A 23,234-nucleotide genomic window follows, 5' to 3' on the forward strand; every position below is an offset into this window, starting at 1 on the left:
GCCAGCTTCAGGCAGTAGAAAAAAGCATTTCTCGCTGAACGCTTATTTTAAGCGACCGAAAATGCTTCTTCGGTCACTCGACGTGTGTCGATAAAGAACAATCCAAATAATATGTAACTTTTAATAAATTATAACCATAATATATTCCTCTCATTAATCCTAAATAATATAAATAACATTAAAACGCGATATTGTTTACAATTTTCTATGGATTTTATATACCGTGTTTATAAACCTGATTCGCAAGAAATTGGCTTGTTTTTCGATCGATATAATTTTTGAAATTATTCGTGTGTTTATGTTGAAATAAATAACTGTAGGAAAAATACGCATTCGCTTTTCAAGAGATCGATAAAAAATTATTTTAAAATTGCACAACATGCAATAATAAAAGATCAATATTTTTTTTTAATGTAAATGAAATGTTTTTAAAAAAAAATTCGAAAAGTAGTTTTCATAATGATATTGCATTTACGAGTATCAAATGCACTTGGTGTTGATCAATACTTTGTTTTAAATACTTTTTTAACTATTATCCAAATGTTATGTAAAAATTCTGATAATGAACAAAATTTCGAAAGTAAGACAATTAATATAATTATAAAGATATTGTCAATATAATATACACATATAAAAGCCATTGCTTATTGTGCAATTTTAAAATAATTTTTTAAAATTGCATCTCCTCCACATGACATAAAATGCCGTAAATGAGCCCAATCTGGCATCACTGGCCTAGTTTCCATCGAGGGTTTAATTCGGATCAGAACAACCAATCAACTACAGTCAAGTATTTTCCAGTTACAGTCGAACGACAGGAGAATGCTCGACTATAATTGGTTGGTTGGAAACTAGGCCACTGGCACTGAAAAGCTTGGCGGGCTAACCTGGTAACGATCATGTAATTTTTTCCCTAGAGGGAAATGTGAAAAATGAAAATTCTTTGTATATATGTGTATATGTACGAACATTTTACATAAAGATTTTCACTTTTCACGTTTCCGTTCTAGCGGAAAAGTTACATGATCGCTATCCTGGCTATCAAAAATTTCGAAACGAAACACGTCTGTCTCGATTCACGATCGTGAGATTCTCATAGAACACAAGACTCTTTTCGCCGATCTGTAAACCGTTACATTTCAGTTCCTTGTTCTCTTTTTTCTTACCCTTTCTCTCAGAGATACACTTTATACGCAGGCGCGAAACGAAAAAGAATGCACATAGGCTAAGTAAAGCTCTATATATTGGGTCATCTAAAAAGTATCCGCGGTTTTTTGTCACTAGATGTGTGTTGATGGTTATATATCTAGTGACAAAGTACCGCGGATACTTTTTAGATGACCCAATATTAATAAAGTAGCGCATTTCTTTGATCTGGGTATCAATCATGAAACTTTATCCCTAGGATGGAAAGTGAAAAGTGAAAATTTTCTCCATTAATTTCAATGGTAAAAATTTTCACTTTTTACCCCAAATTTTCACTTTTTACCCCGAATCGAAATGCCGACAATTTTCCTATTGGCTACTTCGATTGCCATCTTGGACCTAGTTGTCTGTAATCCATAGTAAAATCTATAGTATACGTGACGTAAACTATAGACTTTCAATCCAGACAGTAAATTTTGAAACATTAGGTCTGTTCGCGTTGCATGAAATTCCTAAATATTTTTGCACTTAAAATGAGATAAATATATATTTGGCTTTGGAAAAGAGAGAAAGCAAAGATGCCGAGTGCAAAGTGCGAGCAACGTGAACAGACCTACAATCATTAGTAGTTAGTAAGTCCAATATGGCGGATTTTTGCATTACTTTATTAACTGTCTAGTTTACATCGTGCACTTGATATGGTACTAACTATTAACTTTCTATTGAATAATCTTAATTTCGGCGATATGTGTAAACATATATACGATATGTGTATTTAATTTAGGCCTATAGCCGAATTGCACATTTTGACTAATTTTGTCTATCTCCACTCCTTTTGTTTCATATCATTTAGACCATACGCAGAGACATAAAACGTTCGTGGAGTTCTGAAGAATCACTCGTCCGTGGCGGACGCGTCTCGAGTGCTATAAGTTACAGGAGTTTGGCGTGTGTTTGACTTTGACCGGTGCAGACGTGTCTGCATTTAGTGTCGCGTCGTGTATTGCATCATCCGCTCTTTTCAGAGCGACCTGTGTCTTTCTGAGTCATTATTTGACTCGCATTCTTACTTTATCTCCTTTCTATTTGCACCTAACTCTCCTTGCCTATACTTTTAGCGGTATTTTGAAAAACTATGAGTGTGTCTCCCACGAGGTGGGACGGGGGATCCCGACTCGGTCCCCCTCCCCTGCGTTTCTGCGAACGGCGTCACCCTCACTAGCGTTTCGGTTGAACATTTTGATGCCTTCGCCAAGGAAATACTTGCCAGAGCAACGAACGACTCACGTGAGTAGATGGACGTTACAATGGATCGCGCGGCCAAAAGAGCCAATGAGGACTCAGTACTCGAGCATGAACACGAGTACGCCAAACGTCGCAATGGACCGGGCCTAAGCCCGGACAAAGCTGCTTCTGTCTATTTCTGTCTCTCTATCTGACAATGCGGCTCGTACTCATCAGATTTCTCATAACCTCTCTGATAACAGGTATGGTCCGACTGATCGCGTGCCTTTTATTGTCCATGTGCAAGTGAGCAATGATTGCATAACCGAGATCGCGTTCGAAGTTTTAATGAAGAGACAAGTTGCTAAGATAATGCACTCAGATATAGTATCTATGAAAAAGGTCTCACGTGGCAAAATTTCGGTTGAAATGCGCACTTACGAAACAGCTAACAACCTTGTGACTAATCCTGACCTCATCAAGGCAGAGTACTCTATTTTTATCCCTACTTTTAAGATAATGCGCTCAGGTATAATAAGGGGCGTTCCGACCTGTGTAACGGATCAGGAACTCAAATTAAATCTTAAGTCTTCTTGTCCCGTAACCGAAATTAAAAGACTTAACAGGCGCGTTGTTAAGGAAGGCGATGTTGAATACATTCCTTCCACCTCGGTTAACATTAAATTTGCTGGGCAGATCCTCCCCAGGCAAGTATTTCTTTTCTACGATTCTCACGAGGTTTTACCTATTGTCCCTAGAGTCAAAACGTGCTTTTCTTGCTTCAGGGTTAGCTACATCCAAAAGTTTTGTAAGAGTCGACCGAGATGCAGGCTGTGTGGTAAGGATGCTCACAAAGAGGACGAGACATGTGAGAGGCAAAATCTCCCCCCTAAGTGTAGTCAATTGCTCTGAAGATCATATCACTACATCGACAAATTGATCTCTCTTTATCAAACAGAAAAAAGTACAGTCACCGAAAATATCTCTCTTGTGGATATCTGTCCTCCCTCTTGTAGTCCTCGAGATGCCGCCTCACAGTGTAACCTTCTTGAAGAGAATACCCCCACGCAGTGCGAAAACGCTAAATTCTTGGACAATCCTCTTATTATGAAGGATTTATCCCTAGCTATTGATTCAGCCAAAACTAGATCAGCTCCAGGGGTTGACCAGATTGACTATAACATCATTAAGAACTTAACACCGGATAGTCTTTCTGTGCTATTACAAATTTATAACAATCTTTTCTGTCAAGGAATTTTCCCTGCGGAATGGAATAAGTCAATAGTTGTTCTTATCCCTAAATCAAATGGTAAAGGTGTCAGACTGATTTTTCTTCTCTCATACCTCTTAAAGATTATGGAAAAAATTATCTATCTGAGGTTGAGGTAGTTTACTGAATCCAATGCCGCTTAAACAGGCTTCCGCCCCCAGTGTGCCTGTTCTGACAATCTTGTTGCTCTGACGAATTATATTCAGGGCGCCTTTATTAATAACGCCCTTATTATATGTGCGTTTTTGAACATTGAGGAAGCGTTCGACAACGTGATTCCTTCTATATTAATTGAAGATTTACAATGTTTTGGGATTCCGCCCAAAACCGTTAAATTCATAAGTAACCTTCTTTCTAACAGACAAGTCACGTTCATTTGTGGCGTGCTTAAAGGTCCATACATCGCTTTGAAAGGTACCCCTCAAGGGTCCTTAGACCTTTGCTCTTCAATCTCTACTGTGCAGATATTAATAAATGTCTACATGAAGACACCCTTCTCTTACAATATGGACGACGTCATTATCTTTTCATCAAACCAAAACACTGAAGATGTTAGATCGTCAATCCAATCTTCACTAAACAATATACACGATTACTTGAGAAACAGGGACTTGGAAGTTTCCTCCTCAAAAACCCAATGGATACTCTTTACAAGGAAGAGACAATCACATCCGGACATTAAACTACATATTCGGAATGTAGAAATTTCTAGAGTACAATCTGCCATCTTTCTGAGCTTCACTCTCGATCCTAAGTTGAGCGGCAAGGAGCATCTAAAGACCTTGGTCAATAAGGGACGCAATCTTACAAAAATACTAGCAGTTCTCGCAGGCACTAAATGAGGATCTTATCCAAACCTACTTCTTACCTTTTATAGAGCTATATTTCGTTCTGCTATCGAATATGGATGTCAAGTGTTCAAGCTCAAGGGCAATAAGACTGAATTTTTAACTGGAAAGTCAACAGAAATCTGCGTCTTGCTCTCGGATACCGATTATCTACATCTATCAGCGTCATTATGGCCGAAGCAAAGGAAACCCCTCTTAACATCAGATTTGGCTATATGACCTCGAAGTTCATCTATAAGGCTTTCTCCAAGAAGAACTCCCCAGTGCTGCACAGCTTTGAAAGCTTGGAACAGGCTGCATACTCTCTCTCAAGAAGACAGCGGGCCCTAGCTACTGTACCTGCATTCAAGTACTATGTAATGCAGAAATACTCATTTAAAATCATCTGCAGATCCAACATGCCTTATGCTTATAAACACAGTTATGAAAGCTATACTTATGTCCATCAATTTGACAATTCCCTCACCAATGTTCCTAAGAAAGCAAATAACCAAATTCACCAAGCCCGATTCCTGGAAACTATAACCACATACGCTAATCGCGGTCCCATTATTTACACCGATGGCTCTAAGTCCGTTAGTGAGGATCGCGTGGGCTCCGCAATCTATTCACCAGATCTTAAATTCAATCTCAAGTTCAAGTTTCCCCCGGAGACTTCAATTTTCTCAGCCGAGTCTTGGGCTATCCTTCAGGCGATTAATCTTATCGAAGATCGATGTTGTGATGAGGTTTCCATCTGCTCTGACTCTTTAAGTGCTTTTCAGGCTCTATCATCTTACAACTCTAGAAATGCGAACCATATTATATTAGATATTAAGGATCGTCTGTCCTTTTTAACGTAACATGGTTTCAAAATTTTATCTGGACTCCTCATAAAGGTATAATCGAATAACGAGACTGCAGACCATCTTGCCAACGAGGTTGTCCTTAGTGGACACCGGCCTAAATTTAAAATATCATTTCAAGACTTTTTTATGGTCTCCAAGCAATCCTTCAACACTAAATTTCAAGCGTACTTAGATCATTGCGCAACATTTAAAGGGCAGCTATATGATGATTTTCACAGAAGTAACTCAGCTAAGCTTTGATTCTATGGTATAAGAACCTAAAAAGTGAAGAGATCGTCACCATCTCCAAAATTAGATCTAACCATTACAATCTAGCATACAGCCTGCATCGTAAAAATATTGCCAATTCACCTACATGTCCTTGTAGTGACCCAAAACAGGACATTAATCATATTCTCTTTTATTGCAGACTTTGTATTCATAAATCGACTCACTTCGTGATTACCTGAAAAAACACTTCCCGCTTCATCCCATTAATATCCACTGTATGATTAATAATCCCCTCCCTCTACCTTGTGTCGTCTAATTATGCATATCTCAAATCTTTAAATCTCAGTATCTGATTTCCATGAACATACCTTTGTTTTAAGGAAGGGGTGGAGAACTTTGTTTCTCTCCTCTTCTCCCAGGCGGTGCCCCCGCCTGGTTACTTGTTTCAGCTAGGTTCACCCTGGTCGGAATTGCTGCTCCGCGGCAAGGGCCAATTAATATTGAACAAGAAGAAGAAGATAAAACGTTCGTACTCAGGGATGATATTAGTAAATCATACAGAGTACTATAGCGTTGTAGGACTTTGAAACATATTGCGTCACATTCACTGTTTACAAATTATTATTATTATTATTATTATTATTATTATTATTATTATTATGTTGGAAACTCAAAAGTAACACTTCAAAATAGAACACGTATAGTAATAAAATTTGCACTGAAAAAAATATTTAAAAAATCATTTTTAACATGATAAATTAAGTTTCTAACATAATAATAATAATTATTATTATAATTACAATAATAAAAATTTGTAAACAGTGAATGTATTTCAAAGTCCTAGCCTTATAAGTATAAGTTTCGACTAATGCATTCAATACTACAATGGCTGTGTTCAGCAGAGAAAACAGTTGTTTTGCAACTGTTGTAAAATTCTTATATGATTTTGCCCTTAGCTCCTTGGACCTAAATGTATAAACTACATTTCTCACATTCACTGTTTACAAATTTATTATTGTAATTATAATTATTATTATTATGATGTTAGAAACTCAATTTATTAAAAATGATTTTTTAAATATTTTTTTGCAAAACTGCTTTCTTTGCTGAACGCAGCCTACCGCTCAGTGAGCGGTCATAGTACTGAATGCAATATCATTCCTGAGTTCAAGCGTTTAATGTTTTCTCTAAATGTTATGAAACAAAAAGAATGGGGATGACGATTGGTAAAATCGATCAAAATGTGTAACTCAGCTACAGGCCTGATTTAATTAATCATTTTGATGCATATTGTATCAATTTAGTATATCATTCTTTGAATACATCGCTGAAATTAAAATAATTTAATAGAAAGTTACTAGTTAGTACGTATATCAAGTACACGATGTAAACTAGGCAAATATAAAATTTTATGGCGTGATCTTATGGTGCGGAATTGGCGCAATGCGGAGTTGGCGGAACGCTCGTGATTGGTCATGGCTTCATTCCACCGTTTTCTGTTGCGCAAATTTATTTCTTTTGCGGATTCCGCCGATGCTTGCGTGTGTGAGTGTACATATATTTATAAAAAACTAACCTTGTTAAGGTTTAAATGAGAAAACTGTCTTCTACAAAAGCGCATGGTTAATTAACATGCTGAGGCGTGTTCAAATTCCCATCTTGGTGTTCTCTGGATGTTATGTCATTGTTTAACATTCGGTAAATAACAAGAATAGAATGATATCTGGGTCACAATATAAGTACATACAGTATGGACACTGAGCATCGGCACCTTTGATATAGTGGGTCCTAAAAATCATTTTGTAGCTTTATAAATACTCAAATTTATATTATTTATATTATAATGAATTAAAATGGATTCAGATTTTCAAAAATACGGATTCATTAATATTAAAATAAATCCTTTTTAATCGTGAATGCATTTTCATTCATTTATAGGAATCGCATAGAGCATATCTCTATGCCTTTCAATCTAAAAATAATATTAGCATTTTCTATGCATTGTGAATACTACTCAATTCAGAATTGTGAATAGGAAGTACAGTTTTTTAATTTAGTTAAATTCAAAAATAATATTAGCAATTTCTGTGCAACGTGAATACTGCTCAATTCAATATTCTGAATATGAAATGCAGTTTTTCAATCTAATTGAATAAATAGTTTTTATTTAAAAATGAACCATAAATGCTACTTAAATTATTCAAAATTATAAGTAGAAAATTTTTCGTTTTAATAAAAAAAATTATAACATAAAAATAATTGAGCTATGTTCTGTTTTTTTCTCTTTGATTAGAAGTAAAATGAATGATGTGAACACTCGCAACCAAGTCGAATACAGCCCGAATATCAGGCTAATCACGACGCGCGACATTGGTCAAGCGAGATTAGATTACTCGACACTTACCCAATGTTGTCTCATAGTAATGTAAATTGTTTATACTTTATTATATCTGTTAAATGATGATATTTTTATTATATCTATATAATTTCGTTACTAGTGTAATTGGTTGTAATTGAAGTAGAGAATGAATAACATTTACCAATTGAAAAAATGGTATAGCGGGTAACGTAGAAGATTCATTATCTAGAGATCCCAGGTTCGAATCCCACTAAAGTGCGTTTTAATACCAATTTAAAGTAGTTAATTTAAGATATAATTATTATAAATATCTTAGGAATAAAATTTGTAACTCTTAAATATGAATGTTTTTTTTTTAATATTAAACTAGTGTCAGTTTGGATTCAATCCATTTCAATCCATTTTCATGGATTTAAAGTATGCATTAAAAAATTTTTATCCATTTTAATCCATTCTCGTTTGCTGGATAGCGAGTATATTTTTAAATCAGAATTATATAATAATATAATGTTAACGAACTCATTATACGCTCATATAAAGATAATATTCACATTAATAATAATAATAATAATATTGTTACGCCCGTGCGGCCGATTTATGAAGTCGCGCTCGCGGACGCGCACACGTACTCCCGAACCACTGAAATGAACAATACGAATGTTAAGAAGAAGAATAAGAAGTGTATCTGACGATCTTGTTGTCAGACAGAAGAATGTCTAATTGTCTCGGCAACGCGTGCTCTTCGCGTCGGGCATAACAATATTAAACAGTAATAAGTAGATTAAAAATAATTGATTAAATACTATATGAAAATTGTAATTGAATATTTATGTATGAAAAAATAATATATTGTATGAAAATTGTAATTAAATGTGAAATTGTAATTTAATAATATACATATACATATGCATACTTTATTACGAGAATACTTTATTGTATACAATTAAAATTATTTGGTAGTAACTCTACGGTTTGTAAATATAGATATTTTTTTGTTATGCTTTTTTTGTGATTTTCGGCCGAAATTTGTTTGTTAATTATTCGCACTTTGATGTAAGTTTGTACGAATTAAACATAATGATACTTCTCGTGGTATTGTCATATTTATTATTTTTTCTTCTACTTTATCTGCAATTATTTAAAAAATCCTTGGACCCTTCTGAATGAAGTTCCTATGATAATTTTGAAATTTTTGTTCATTATTTTTGCTACTTCCAATAATTCAGAAGAAGGATTTATTAATCTTCCTTTTGAAATGCAGTTACTCCAGTCGTTTTGTGGATTAACTATCATTTCAGTCGAAGTGCCTAAATGATTGTACCTGTTTGCAAATCTGGATGCGTAATCAGCAATATATTGTATTTAAGTCTCTCTTTTTGAATAATGTCAATAGCATTTCCTAATTCTTCAACTTGATTTAGTAATGCCAATTCTTGTAATGTAGGGAAATAAGTAAATAAATTAATATCTGTAACAAATAAAGTGTTGCATGCATAAATATAAAATCATAAGAACTTCTCTCGATGGTAATTTATTCATTTATTTTTACAGTTAATGAATCTAAAATATAAAGTGCAAATACAAAATAGATTGCATTACACTACTTAATATGTTATTATAAATAAAAATATATCTTGAAAACTAACGTGGTTATAATTTTAAAACATATAAAAAAAAGAGCATAAGAAACCACCGCACAAATTATAGTTTGTGATATTTAATTATTATTACATTAATTAAAACATTAAACGTTTCGACCACAATCTGGCCATCTTCAGTAATTCAATAATATTCTTAAAACGCAGAGTTACATATAGTTGACATTAAATTCAACAGTCGGGTGTTGTAATTAGATAAACATGTTCTCTTCTATGTGAAGATGCTTCATACAAAAATGTTACGACGCTAATTCCCATATCGCGAAAAGTGTAGAACAAGAGTTACCAGATTCTAATTTAAATAAAATTGTACATCATTAATATCTTCTAGTCGGAATATAAAGAAATAGAATCGTTACCTGTTTTACAGTAAAAAAACTAAACGATGAATCTCAAGTAACTCTTTTGCACAATTAGAATTTGATAGAATTCTATTTTTGTCCCATCCTAAATTTCATGAAAAAAACATCTCTGAATTAATTCACACGCTTTTAAGTAATGGTTACCCTTTAAAGTTCATATTTTAACAATAAAAAATAGAATAAAAACATTGGAAAATAGAACTAATTTAGATCAAAATGGCGAAGAAATTAATAATGAATGTGATTCTAATGTTACTTCAAAAAAATTTTTCACGATACTTGGGCAAAGTATCTAAAAAATTCAAAAAACTTTCACATGTTCATGGTTTTAATATAGCTTATAAACCTATGAATAAAATGAATATATTTATTAAGACAGGAAAGGATTCTTTGCCTAAGGATGACCAATGTGGAGTAGTTTATAAAATCAATTGTTTAAACACATACACACTGTGAATCGTCCTATGTTGGCCAAACTAAAATTAAAAACTCGGATAAAAGAACATAAGGCTGACATAAAAAAAACTTTCCGAAATTTCAGTGGTTTCACGTCACCGTTTGAATGAGATGTATGAATTAGATTGGGATATAAGAATTTTAGATACAGAACAATCGTTAATGAAAAGAAGAATTTCGGAAATGATACATATAAAAAGACAAAGGTATCAATAAGGTATCAAAACAACAAGAGGTATCAATAAGCAAAGTGACACGGAAGATTTGCCTGATGTTTATCTTCCTCTTTTTAAGAAGGATTTCTCTTTCTTTTATAATAATTCTAGAACTTTCTAAACTGTTGACTCAGATATATAAATAGTGGTAAAATACATGATATGACAAATAACAACACATAATGTCACGACAAAATTCTAATTGTGCAAAAGAGTTATTTGAGATTCATCGTTTAGTTTTTTTGCTGTAAAACAAGTAACGATTCTATTTCTTTATATTCCGACTAGAAGATATTAATGATGTTGCAGCCGCGGTTTCGGGATCGTAAGGTTCTCAATAATATTAGACACTTCTTATTTTTACACGAACACGCTACTTTATTATAAAACAGTGAGAGCATACGACTCGGATTAAACGTAGTAATAATGGCAGTAAAAAGAGGCGAACGGCTATAATGGCGGGAAATATATAATGGCGGGCACTCTCTCTGCTCGCGATCCGATCTCATCTTCTTCCGTTCACACGCGGCTACTTCCGGCATCTTTCTCAAAGTCACTCCTCGACCGGTAACACGCGTCTCGCCCTCTATGTCAACGGTACTGTGGGCGTGTTTCCAACAAATGATATACAATTTTATTTAAATTAAAATCTGGAAATTCTTGTTCTACACTTTTCGTGATATGACAATTGGCGTTGTAACATTATTGTATGAAGCATCTTCACATAGAAAAGAACATGTTTATTTAATTACAACACCCGACTGTTGAATTTAATGTCAACTAGATGTAACTGCGTTTTAAAAATATTATTGAATTACTGAAGATGGCCAGATTGTGGTCGAAACGTTTAATGTTTTAATTAATGTAATAATAATTAAATATCACAAACTATAACTTGTGCTGTGTTTTTTATGCTCTTCTTTTTATATGTTTTTTATTATAAATAATTTATAACGGTAATGATTAATAATTATAGTTGTTACAAAATAAATTTAATTAGTTTATAAATATAAACGTTCTCATGAATATCTACTGTAATTACACTATCGCTAAAATTAAATATATAATTTACAATATTTTCAATAAAATAATAGTATATTTGAGAGAGACCCGAAATTATGAATTAATTACAATTATATATTTTACTAAATTAATGTACAATCATATTATTAAAATGTATGAAATTAATTAATTATATTTAAATTTTCTCGTGAATCAATAAATCTCCGAAGAGTTGACAGTGTCGGAAGAGGAATCGTTTTCCTCAAATATTTATAAGCTTTCGGACTTACACTCCTTAAGAATATTGCATATCTTCCGAATACCAATATCTTCCGAAGACTAATGAATCATTTTTTGCGTAGAATTCAAGATCATCTTGATTTGTCTTGGCGTGAAGAAAAGGCTTAACATATCTTGGAACTTTTTCTTCATCTTTTTTTTTAAACGTTTATCCTTCCGAGTCAATTGTTGTTGAAGAACTTTATTTTTCAAAAGTAACTGCATTTTCCTGTATCAGCTGCTGTATTTTAGCATTGTCATAAGAAATTTGCATTGAATTTTTACGATAGAAAAACATATTAGAAAATTAATTATTACAATTAGGTTTAATATTCACAATATTAAAAAATTAATGTTTAAAATAATAATAATATTTGTCCAGAAATTTAAAGTATTTATGTATATATAATAATATATTTGCGTGAAAAGTATAAATTTGAATTTCAACATTATTGATTATATAATATAAAAATTATTGATTATTATAAAATATATAATTTTTGAAATGTTTTGAAACTTTAATCAAAATGTAGCTAAATAATATAAAACTAAAAAAAAAGAAAAAATATATAACATAAGAAAAAAAACATACCAAAATTATCATCGTTTCTAGAGCACGATATGATGAGAACTCACTGAACTCAATGCAATTGGACTCGAAGAGCATAATATAGTATCATTTTACTTATAGAGTACGATGATGCAACAAAACTCTTTGACCTCAACGCAACTGGACTCATAATGCTTAATGTAGCACAATCTGCAGTAACTTGTATATAATATGTCGCAACATCTGTTCCTGTAAGCATATTCAATATGTTATTATGTAGAACACACAGTACTCTTTAAAAGTGAATCAATGACTAGTACTACATATATAGTATATTATATAAATACCCAAATCATTTTCCACAATTGCCTGAGTCTCCTCTACAAATTCCATTGGAATTGCATCTGGTTTTAGTTTCCTTTTTTTCAGAGGACTATAAGCATTTTATTAAACGAAAGATCAAAGTGTTTGGAACAAACACGAGCTATATAAATAAATTATGTGTATTATAAGACATGTTATAAGAGATATCAATTTGAAATAATTTTAATTTATATTGTAAAGATATTAAAGATTGATGACCTAATAGAAGGTCTATATGTTTATTATGTTTTGTTATTATTAGATGTATCGGTAAGTTCCGTCCGTTTTTATGCAAAAAATATGATTATATTTAAGAAACAACACAAGATGAAAACGTACATCAATCAAAATATTATCCATCGTTAGCGATGACTTTTTCCCATCTTTCGGGCAGTAAGCGAAAGAATGACTCATCTTTGGAGGCTATCCACTCAGAAATCCATTTTTCGACATCTTCATAAGAATTGAAGTGTTCCTCTGCAAATGCGTGTGCCATCGATCGAAACAAGTGATAGTCGGAAGGAGCACAGTCTGGTGAATAAGCCGCATGGGGTAGCACTTCCCAGCGAAGTGCTTCTAACATTTCCTTAACGAGTTTTGTGACGCGAGGTCGAGCGTTGTCATGAAGCAAGATCGCTTTATGCTGTCTCGTTTCATATTCTGGTCGTTTTTCTTGCAATGCTCGGCTCAAACGGATAATTTGTTCTCGGTAGAGATCCCCTATGACTGTTTGATCAGATTTCAACAGCTCATGGTACACTACATCCTGTTGATCCCACTAAATACAGAGCATTGCCTTCTTTCCGTGAATATTCCGCTTTGGCGTCGATGTTGATGGTTGGCCTGGATCGCAAATGGTTTTTCGGCGTTTGGGATTATCGAAGTAGATCCACTTTTCATCATCAGTCACAATTCGGTGCAAAAATCCCTTTCTTTGTTGTCTAGCAAGTAGAATTTCGCAGGTGGTTTTTCGTCTTTTAATGTCTCTTGGCTTCAGTTCATACGGGACCCATTTTCCTTCCTTGTAGATCTTTCCTAAGGCTTTCAAACGATCGGAAAGAACAAATTGAGCACAATTTAATGTTTCTGCAAATTTTGCGTTTGACATGGGTCTTCATCCACTAATGCCTGTAATTCTTCGTCTTTAAATGCTTTTGGCCGTCCAGAACGCTCTTTGTCCTCCACATCAAAATCACCACTTTTAAAGCGTCGAAACCATTCTCTGCATGTTTTATGGAGAAAGGAACACTATCACCATAAACTTTTATAAGCATTTGATGAGCTTCAGCTGCAGTTTTCTTCCAGCAAAAGATTAACACTTCGCACAAATGACGCTTATTTGACTTAAATGTCGACATTTTCGATGCAGTAAAAAGCAATGTTATTGATGCAAACGTATACTTTTATATACTGAATTTTATTGACAGATAGTAAAACTAAAAAATTAAGCTTGGTTTAGACATTAGAGTTACCGACAGTTCTAGCTATAGCTACTCGTCGCTAGATGGAACTTTTTGATACACCTAATGAAAGACATTGTTTTTAACAGATATTTTCACATTAAGATGTTTTCTATGTACAGGTTTTCATGCTTCTTAGGAAATAATTAATTTATTCATAAAGTAATTTTATTTCATATTTTATTAATCTGTAGGTATTAATACTAATACATACCGATTTTTGGGTCTACGTTTTCTTTACATAACACTTTCCATTTTTCTATCATTTCATCTTTTTTTGGACATGAAAAATATCTTATACCGATTTGATATTTCGCGAATTGTTTTTGCACTTTTTTTATTGCACATGACAATATTTTAACATACTACATAAACGCTCTGAAACACTACAAAGACTGCTCCGAAACACTATATAATCTTTGTATCATGGTACTTTCAATTATCGCGTTGTTAATGCACCAATAATTTTAAAGATGGCGAAATCTTCTCCTGCGCAGAACGTGACGAAAATGAAGAGAAATGCGTCCGAGAATGAGCACATTTTGTTTCTTACATGGTTTGATTCATACTGACAACGCGATTCTAGTACAAGCTCTTGTATTGGGCGGACGTTCATCCTGCCGAGACTGCGTTTGAGTGCTGCGTATCACGTGTTGCATCATATCATGCCTTGCGTATTCCTTTGTGATTTTATAGTCAATTATGCTTTTCTTGCCACTTTATTCTTATATTCACATATTTTGGTGGCTTTCGCTTTTGTGCATCGGGATTTGTATGCGTACGGACGAAAACCTTTGGCCTCCCGATCCCGGGGGGCACGGGGAATTCCCTGTGTCGTGCTTCAGTACCGTTTTCTGATCTGGCAGCGTTCTTTGAAAACGCTCTGACGGATATCCTAATATAACGCACTTTATCTCTAGTAGTATCAGTGAAAGATCTGCAGGCACTAATGAGCTTACTGATGCTGTGAGCAATGTTGTTCCCGTCCTTGACTCTAATATGGTTTTTCGCAAGAACAAAAATAACAAGAACAAGTTTTCTCCTTACTCTCGACCCCGCTCGCCCCCTCATGTTAATTCGAACATAAATAACAGCCCGGTCGCTTCGAATATTCGTAAAGGCGTAACTATCTCCCGATCACGTTCCCTGGAATCCCTTTGCACTAAAGATATACACCCCAGGCGTTTGTATAAAACCCCCCATGCCCCATGCCCTTTTGCTGCTCCATCTATTAATCACTTTGCTATATTAGCAGATAATTCTTCCCAACTGTCAGGTCTTCCCCCTCATTTGGAAACAATGGAGATTGAAATCACATCTAATAAAATCAATGTCTCTGGTAATAACGGTCTTTCGAAGAAATCTCTTAAAAGACGGGCTGACAAGGAAGTTCCTGATGCCTCCACTAACAAAATCCAGGCCTTCTCCCTTGCCTCTGATAGCATGTCGAGCAGCCTTTTGGTTAAGAAGAACCCACATAATGACGTTCCCCCCTGTGTTGTCCATTTTTGTCGCGCTTCGGAGATCTCGGGAAAAAGAATCATTAAACATCAATTGCGTCTTACATAAGGCTTCTAATCATGAGATCCTAGAGATCAAAAATCATGGACGGCGCACCGTTGCGGTGTCCTTTAGTAAAATAGAAGTTGCTAACGCCATTATCAACCAACTTATCCTGAAAGAAATAATCTTGCTGCATACATTCCCGCATTTCGGGCCTAATCAAGAATGTCCCAACGGACATTTCCGACAAAGAGATTTTAGAAAACTTTGAATCCCCATATAAAATTGTCTCTGCTAAGCGACTTATTCGAAGAATTAAAGAAAGGCTCAGAATGAAATCAGGCTCATGCCTTCGCGCACCATCCTGATTAAATTCGCAAGTCAAAATTTATCTCATTCGGTTTCATTTCTGCATATTCGCTTTCCAGTCCTCTCCTATATTCCGCGAGTTTGTCTTTGCTTTGCCTTAGATTTGGACACATTAATGCGGATTGTAAGAGCGTCCCACGCTGCGGAAACATCTCGTTGCGGAAACACAAGGCATGAATCTCCTAGGGACTGTCCCTGTGCTAATTTACCACCGATTTGCTGTAATTGTCAACATTTTCCCTCCTCTCCGTCTTGTCCCCAATATATTAAGTAAAAACAAATCTATGCTATGGTCGCAATCGAGAATATTTCTTATTCGGACGCTCGCATCAAGTTGAGTTATGCCGAGCTCTCGGACTCTACACACCTTCCCCCAAACTCATTATCCAGTGTTTTTCCTTCCCTCCCTCATCGTTTTTCCCTCTGAGCTCACACACTTGATCCCAGAGGGAATCCATTTGTATCCGTCCTTTTTTGACAACAACTCCTATACGGTGCTTAATCGTGTATCAGATGGAGATCCTTCTCCCCTTCTTCCTCGTAATTCCTATGCGGCAGCCGCTCGGTCCATCACTAGGGCTTCCACGGCTAATTCCTTCAATAATAATTCCAAAGCGGGCAGCAATCCACCTCGCCAGCGGTCCGTCATAGACCGTTTCGATCCCCTCCCATTCTTGGGAAATTCAAAACATACCTTTCCTATTTGCTCCTAATGGTAGACTTATTCCCCTCTCGGCTGATGGGGCTCTCCATGATCCTTTCACACCTCCTGATTCCCCCTCCCAGATCCTTCTTATTTTTCCCTACTGTTCTCCTTACTCCTTATCCTTACAATCCATCTCTCCCTCACCCCCCCCCCGTCGCCGACCCCCATTAAATTCATTTCCCCCCTCTATTTCTTCCTTCCAACTCCGCCCAATTGATTCATAGTCGGATGAGATCATTTTTATTAGCGCGTTAACCTCTCTCATTAATCACCTTTCGGGCATAATTCCCCCAATTAAGAGACACACAAATTCAAGCAGGCATATACACTCTCCGTGAAGCTCTTCGGTATCTTCTTATCAACTCTAATCATAATGACGAACACAGCCTCAATTAACAATACTGTCTCTAGAGGACTTCATATCGTCTACTGGAATTGTCGCGGTGTTCTAAACAATAAAGGTGATATCGAGAAGCGGAAGCATATGAAATCATTATTCTTTGTGTCTCTCTCCTACCTGTGAATTTCGTATACGGGGCTTTGACTGTGTACGTGCCGACAGTACTTCTCGCGATTCGCGGTATGGCCATATTAATTAAATATCTTATTATATATTCTATTCTCGATTTCTCAAGTAAATTCGATCCTTCTATCAAAGCTGTTGGCATACAGCTACAATTAAACTCTAGCACTCTTAACATTGTGGGCACGTATCGTCCGAATTCCTTAACTTCAAGCAAGTCTCGACTTAAAATCTTATTGCTCTCACGGTAAACCAAGATTTAACTCTCTTAATGAATGACTTAACGCATATCGCCTTTGTGAGGTGCCCCTCGACCAAACAGGACGGGTTGCATCATTAGCGAGGCGGTCGATCGACATAATTGCGTTATACTTAATCCTACCCTACCTATTTTTTATTCTCATTCTACCAGAGCTCTTTTCTTCATTGACTTTGCGATCGCCTCGGCCTTCCTTGCGTCATTATGTATTGTATTCAAGGATACGCGTGGCGTCATTGTCCGATTCTCGTACATCGATTGTCATGTCAAATACGCATTTTATTTCTCTAATAAACTTAGGTTTACCAAAGATCAATGAAACCAGGCATGTATTAAGATCTCAAAAGCTTCTTCTCACATTGTTAAATCTATTATGAGTCAACGATCCCATTTCTCAATACAATTTTACTCGGATGTACTTGATATTTTCTCGCAGCACTCTTCATTCCCCTCACACTTTCACGCCTTAGACACTAACAAGATTCGTAACATATCCTCTAAGCATTCTCGATCTCCCACCCCTTGGTGGACTTTCGAGTGCACTCGGGCAGTTCGTCGTTCGGGGTGTTGCAAGGAGTATCGTTCGGTCCCGATCTTGGAAAATTATTATCTTTACAAAAACGAAGTGCGAGAATGTCGTAAGATCCTTAGAAGAGCTAAACCACAGGTCTGGCGCAAGTTCTGTCAATCATTAGATGGCAGGACCTCGACAGCGGATGTCTGGCATATGCTCAAACGGTTCCGCAACCGTAAGTTATGTAGAATTAAAAACCACAATAGATTTTATGATAACCCGGCCACCCTCGAAGTCATTGACAAAATCTGTCTATTGCTTGCCCCGCTTTCCAACCTATCGACTGATACTTTGAGACCTTATTCATGGCTGGATTCCCCTTTCGAACTTCGAGTTGTCCTCGCTTTTGTTAGATCCTCCTCCAGTCCTGGATTGGATCGTATAGATTACAAAACCTGAAAGCGCTTCCGTCTGAGCTCCTTCAATGTCTCTTGTATATTATTAATAACCTCTGGTACTCCCTTTTCCCCCCCCCCTCAATGGTCACACTCGCTAATCCACTTTATTAATAAGCTTCATGGAGAGGGCGTGCATCTCATCTTCTTCACCTTCTGCTTTCTTAAAATCCTTGAAAAATTAATCCTTAACCACCTTTACTGGATAATAGAATCTTCCCATCACCCTATTCTTTCTCAGTTCGGCTTCAGAAAGTTTCAATCGTATCAAGATAACCTCACTATCTTAACAACTGCAATTCATGAAAGTCTTTCTTTGGGTTCGCCAACTGTTGCAGTTTTTGTCGATTGCATTTGATAATGTTTTGCCCCACATCCTAGTGAACGATTTACTGGAACTTCAATTTTCCCCTAAAACTGTTAAATTTATCGAGAATCTCATTTCTTGTAAACAAGTACAATTTGTCATCCACAGGGCTCTCACGACGCCGAGAACCTCTCGCAAGGGCACTCCCCAAAAGTCAGTCCTCAGTCCCACACTTTTTAATATCTATCTTCGTAAACTGGAAGATAAGATCCACTCTCAAACCAAGATTCTTTAATTCGCTGATGATGTTGTAATCTATTCCATATCTTTGGACACTTTCTGCTCTCCAATCCAGTTCAGATGTGATTCAGAGAGCTCGCTGAATCGTATCACCGAACACTTACAAGACCGAGGGCTTGACATTTCTCTGTCTAAAACGTAAATGATATTCTCCAAACGCCATGCTTCTCCTCTCCCCTCCCGAATATCATATATTGGGAGTATAAATTAGTTCGGTCCGTTTTCCAAAAGATGGCTCCGGCTGTTGTGAATGGTTCATAGTGATAGCTGATTTTGGCGTTTTCAGAGAGGTTAGACATCTGCTAATAATATTCAGTTTATACCGCTTTGAATTTCATACAAAAACCTTGATTTTTATTGTGTTTGAAATGTCGAATTTTGTGTTAACCAAGCAGCATTTGCCGGACGTTCTAATTTTCTGCTTTAATTGGAAGAAAAGTGCAGCTAAAGCTTGTCGAATGCTTGTCGAAGTTTATGGTGACACTGCTCCAACTGATAAATCATGTAGGGAATGGTTTCGACATTTCAAGGATGGAGATTTCAGCGTTGAAGACAAGCCTCGCTCTGAACAGTCAAAAAAATTCGAAGACAAAGAATTAGAGGCATTACTCGAAGAAGATCAGAGTCAAACACAAGAGGAGCTTGCAGAATCATTGGGAGTAACTCAACAAGCCGTTTCTGCACGATTGAGAGCCATGGGAATAATTCAAAAACAAGGAAATTGGGTGCCTTATGAACTGAAACCGAGAGACGTTAAAAGGCGATTTTTCACTTGCGAACAGCTGATTCAAAGACAACAAAGAAAAGGTTTTTTGCATCGAATTGTGACTGGAGATGAGAAGTGGATATTCTACGACAACCCCAAGAAGAAAAAATACTACTAAGCCCGGTCAATCGTTGCCATCGACCTCAACATCAACACCAAAGTCGAACATTCATGGTTCGAAGATCATGCTCTGTATCTGGTGAGACCAAAAGGGTTGTTTACTATGAGCTGTTGAAACCTGGCGATTCCATTACGGGCGATCGATATCGGCTACAATTGATTCGTTTGAGCCGTGCATTGCGAGAAAAACGGCCGGAATACGAGCAAAGACATGATAAAGTTTTTTATTTTTCTTCATGACGACGCTCGGCCTCATGTCGCAAAAGTCATAAAAAAATATTTGGAAACGCTCAAATAGGATGTTTTACCGCACCCGCCGTATTCTCCGGACATTGCTCCTTCTGATTACTGGTTGTTCCGAAGGATGCAGCACGATTTGGCAAGTCATCGGTTCACTTCTCCAAAATTGGATCGCCTCCAAAAACGAGTCATTTTTTCGAAATGGAATTCGAAAATTGCCTGAGAGATGGGAAAAAGTAGTAGCCAGTGATGGACAATACTTTAATTAATCTGTTCATTCATCTTGTTTTGAAATAAATGCATTTTTGAACACAAAAAAACGGACCGAACTAATTTGTACTCCCAATAGTATCGGGCACCCACACGCTTTCTCCCGTCCCAACTCATCGCTTCCTCGGTATTACTTTGGACTCCGGCCTCACTGGCCGTAGAGAATACGGCTATCAAAACCAAAAAAATATTATAAATTTTGTCTGCAATTAGGAATGCATAGTGGAGGGTTCATCCCCAGCTTCTCCTTGGGGTCTATCATTCTTAGAAATCTCATTGAATATGATAGCCTTGTATTTGGCCTTGTCGCGCTTTTCGGAAATTAGAAATTATTCAAAATCATGCGATTCGTATTTGTCTAGGTCGGATTTCCACCCCAATTAACACCCTTTTAGCAAAAGCTAAAGAACCCCCTCTCCAACTTCTCCCTTTCTAATTCCTTGCTGCTAAATTCTTTATCAAAATTCTCTGTCACTGATCATCCTACAACCGAATCCTTATTTAGACTGGCTAAATGAGGATACTTCTAACGATGCCGGCTTCTTCTCCTATCTATCAATGCACTTCCCTGCTTCTCTTCTCTAGCCAGAGAGGTGGCTAATTCTTGCACGCGTATTGATCAATCTTACCTTCTTCCTGCATACCGTCATACCTTTTCCTCCACTCGTCACACACTTACACTTGTCCAGACCTCTCCTGCCTCCTTACTGATTCTCAAAAAAAAAAATAAATCCCGATCTGCGTGTCGTCCATGTGTTTGACGAACAACTCACTCGGATTACTGAGAGTTCTACTGTATTCTACACCGATGGTTGCAAAATTGATAATAACCATTACGTCGGTTCAACAATTTATTCACCGCAACTCCAAGCTTCTCTCCTGCACAGACTCCTTGCTGATAAATCGATTTTCTCCGCGGAGGCCTAGGCAATTTATAATGCTATTCTATCTGCTATTGGTCTCAACCTAAAATCTGTATACATTGTCACAAATTCTCAGTGTTCTCAACTCTGTAGCTTTAATAATAATAGTAACTATTTTATTTCTCGTATCAAATCGATTCTTGTCGACCGCATTCAATACAGATATTAAGTTTGTTTGGGTCTCTTCTTACACGGGCGTCATAGGTAATGAAAAGACGGACGCATATGCGAGACAAGTCATCTCGAGCGGTTCGGGGTGCTACTTCAAAGTCCCCTACTCCGACTACTTTTTCTCGCTGAAGGAATAACAATAAAGTCGATCGAGTACTCATTGAATCTTCAGATACTAAGGGAACTCATTACTTTCAGCGTATCTATAAAAAAACTAAGAATGGTATTACCGACTCCCGCTTCGCAGAAAGAGCATAGTCACGACATAAGAGAGCATAGTTACGCGTCTTAGAGTTAATCACTATAATTTAAAACATAGTTTTTTAAGGAAAAACTTTATTGACGATCCTACGTGCGATTGTGGACACCCTATGCAAGATGCGGATCACGTCTTACTCTGGTGCCCGGTTTACACTGGCCACGCTAAATATGTGCGCTCTGCTTTATTGAAAATTATCAATCCCAATCTGAACGATCTCGTTGTCCAAGGCTTGAATCTTTCGCCTAGACTCTGTCGCCTCTTATATAGTTTCAGCAAAGTATCCAACTTACAATTCTAACTTTCATCTATGGCCCGTGCTTTCGCGCAGCTAACACGCAAGTGATACCCTTGTTATTCCTTCCCCTTCTATCTTCAGCGGTTTCGTGCCGCTTTTCCAAACAACTGCGCTCTCTCAGTGCCATCGCTATCCGAGTTTCTTTAGAGGCACTTTATCTGCCTCCTTTGCTCACGAGCCAGTTTACGCTCTTATCTGTTTTTTATGCTCCACATTACATACTGTTCATATCTCTGTCTTTTGCTCTGGCCGTATTGACCTTCACATCAAAAGACAGGAACCATGAACAAAGAAGAACAAGAAGAAGAATACTGACGCTCATGAGCATCGTTTGTATTCGTTTTTTAACATTTGACAATCAACAAGGATGAAATGATTTTTAAGCGTTGTGAGCGTGAATCGGACCGCGGCCTCAGTTTTTCTAAGGACTCTAATTTATTCATTCGCGTCGCATTCTTCAACATGCTCCTACTTCTTCCAACCGTGGCTCATTCAAACGCGCTCGTTAAACCTTAAGTTTGTTCGTTGCATAAAGAGCACTTAGATCACAGATAAGGTGGTGATTGGAGCAATTGCATTCATGTGCTCCAATGTTCAGTGACACGAACGGATTTAGGGCAAGTGAGTATGTCACCTAATCTAATCCACTCGAACGGGTCGGACATGTGCCTCGTTTCGTTTCGAGTATTTTGTGTTACCTCGATTATTTGAAAAGCGTTTTTATACAAAATAAATGCGTTTTTAATAAATATTGGGTCATTTAAAAGTTATATTATGTTTTTATATTATGTTATATTATATTTTATTGTATTAATATTATTTTATTTTATTTTTTTAATTTTTCTAATTTTATTTATTTTATTATATTTATTTTATTTTTTATTTTATTTTATTATTAGGTGTTGGAATTAATTCGTAGCATTTTTTAATGAAAGAATGTTATTTATTTCACATGAGCATTAAAAAATACATTAATGAAAGTACTTCCCATCACTTGTAAA

General features: G+C 36.2%; 1 long non-coding RNA gene across 1 annotated transcript; it reads right to left on the reverse strand.

Annotated features, from left to right (window-relative positions):
* Nucleotides 1–9,884: 9,884 nt before the first annotated feature.
* LOC147908462 (uncharacterized) lies at nt 9,885–16,949 on the reverse strand. The gene is made up of 4 exons (XR_015546170.1): nt 13,130–16,949; nt 12,775–12,911; nt 12,470–12,676; nt 9,885–12,118 (listed from the first exon to the last, which is right to left on the reverse strand). It is a non-coding gene; the product is annotated as an uncharacterized LOC147908462 (long non-coding RNA).
* Nucleotides 16,950–23,234: the final 6,285 nt, after the last annotated feature.

The sequence above is a fragment of the Acromyrmex echinatior genome, chromosome 9 (genome assembly GCF_024713525.1).
Source record: "Acromyrmex echinatior isolate Ae372 chromosome 9, ASM2471352v2, whole genome shotgun sequence".
Classification (NCBI taxonomy): Eukaryota; Metazoa; Arthropoda; class Insecta; order Hymenoptera; family Formicidae; genus Acromyrmex; species Acromyrmex echinatior.